Source organism: Scylla paramamosain, chromosome 11 (genome assembly GCF_035594125.1).
Source record: "Scylla paramamosain isolate STU-SP2022 chromosome 11, ASM3559412v1, whole genome shotgun sequence".
Classification (NCBI taxonomy): domain Eukaryota; kingdom Metazoa; phylum Arthropoda; class Malacostraca; order Decapoda; family Portunidae; genus Scylla; species Scylla paramamosain.
The window spans coordinates 5857501-5860000 of NC_087161.1; positions in this window are offsets into that span (position 1 = coordinate 5857501).

The window sequence follows — 2500 nt, forward strand, 5'->3', positions numbered from 1 at the left end:
CATTAAAAACGTGTGTTCCTTACTTTACTACTCATCTCTCTCTCTCTCTCTCTCTCTCTCTCTCTCTCTCTCTCTCTCTCTCTCTCTCTCTCTCTCTCTCTCCTCATCTCCCTCACCCTCTTCCCTCTCCCTCCCTCCCTTCATCCATCTCCCTCTCTCCCTCTCCCTCTCCCTCTCACCCTCCCACTCTCCACAGGACCAGTAAGGGAGAGAAGGCTGGAGAGGAGAGGTGAAACTGTGTTTGGAAAAATACCTGTACTGTGGGGCGTGTGGCTACTGCAGGTGCGTGGCAGGTGGTGGTGGTGGTGGTGGTGGTGGTGGTGGTGGTGGCAAGGAAAGGCAGGAGTGAAGGGCGTGGCTGGTGCTGTTATGAAGAGAGGGAGAGAGAAAGGAAGGGAGAGGAAGAGAGAGAGAGAGAGAGAGAGAGAGAGAGAGAGAGAGAGAGAGAGAGAGAGAGAGAGAGAGAGAGAGAGAGAGAATGTCTGTTTTCCTAGTTTGTGGTTAACCGGAAATAAAAAGTTAAGAATAACAGAAAAGATGAGGCTTAGGATATTTTTCTTTACTGTTTCTGTTATTATTATTATTATTATTATTATTATTATTATTATTATTATTATTATTATTGTTGTTGTTGTTGTTGTTTTTGTTGTTGTTATTATCACTGTTATTATTATTATTATTATTATTATTATTAGTAGTAGTAGTAGTAGTAGTAGTAGTAGTAGTAAATTTACCTGAGAGAAAACAGGATAGAAATAAATAATTCTCTCTCTCTCTCTCTCTCTCTCTCTCTCTCTCTCTCTCTCTCTCTCTCTCTCTCTCTCTCTCTCTCAAGTCTGGAAATTTGTTTATTGAGAGAGAGAGAGAGAGAGAGAGAGAGAGAGAGAGAGAGAGAGAGAGAGAGAGAGAGAGAGAGAGGTGGGGGTAAATTTTATTGTTACTGTAAATCTTCATCTCCTCCTCCTCCTTCCCCCATCTTCCTCCTCCTCCTCCTCCTCCACCTCTTCCTCCTCCTTCTCCTTCTCCTACTCCTCCTCTTCCATTCTTTACCCTCATCAGCAAATGCGAGAAAGCGAAGCATAAAGAAGCAAAATAAATACAATATCGAGAAGCGAAGAATAAAAAAATACAAATATACAACAATAAAAACGAAGATGGTAATGCAACAAAAGAAAGTTTAGGGAAAGGAAGAAGAGCAATAAAAGAAGAAAAGCAAGATAACGAGTGATAATAAAAAAAGCTCTTTAACTTCCTGCTTCAGTCAGTCAGTCAATCAGTCAGTCAGTCGGTTAGTCAGTCAATCTGTCAGTCAGTCGGTCAGTCAGTCAACTAATCCGTCAGTCACTCGGTCAATCAATCAGTCAATAAGTCTGTCAGTCATTTAGTTATTCAGTCAGTCAATTAATTATTCAGTCAGTTAATCAGTCAGTCAGTCATTATGTAAGTCAGTCAGTCAGGTATTCATGTGTTTAGTCAGTTATTTAGTCGTCCAGTCAGTTAGTCAGTTAATTTGTGAGTTAGCAGCGAATCAGTCAGGTAATTAGCCAAGATCTCATTCAGTTAATTAAGATCTCAGTCAGTCGCTCAGTCATTTACTCTTTAGTCTCTGAATCAGTCACACTTATTCATTCACTTCACCGATCAAGCATCCACTCAGTCAGTCATTTAGCTTGTGAGTCAGCAGTCAGTTATCCGGTCTGTCAGTCAGTCAGTCATTCAGTCGCTCACTCACTTAATAGCCAGTCAGACTGTCATTTTTTTTTGGGGGGTGGGGGTAAATCAGTCATTCACTCACGCACTTCATTCAGTAAATCAGTCACTCAGTCAAGCAGTTAAGTCAGTCATCCAGTCACACAGTCAGTCAGCCAGTCAGCCCGTCAGCCAGTCAGCAGTGCATGCAGCCATCACACTGACCTATAAAACTTTTATGGACCAAAGCAAAACCAGAAACAGGAATTGTGTTGGAAAGTCAAAGAAGAAGAAAAAGAAGAAAAAGAAGAAACACCAATCTTTTCTCTCCTCTCGACCAGCCAGTAACGTAGAATAGATAGATAGATAGATAGATAGATAGATAGATAGACAGAAAGATAGATAGACAGACTGATAGATAAGTAGGTAGACTGACAGAGAGATAGATATATGAAACACAACATTCATAGATAAATAAGGGTTAGGTAAAACATTCTCCTTATCGTTTATATCATTACAATCTTCATTAACGTGTTTCGTAATGTAATGGTGATGACAATATTCATTAATTTATCGTTGCCAGTAGTAGTAGTAGAAGTAGTAGTAGTAGAAGTAGTAGTAGTAGTAGTAGTAGTAGTAGTAGTAGTAGTAGTAGTAGTAGTAATGATGGAAGTGGTGTTGGTGGTGGTGGTGGAGGAAGAAAACGAAGGAGAAAAGGGAATAAAGGAAAATATATGGGAGGAAACATGAGACAGAGCTGAGGAAATGCAGGATAAGTAAAGGAAGAGAAGGGAGGAAAAGGAAGAGGAAA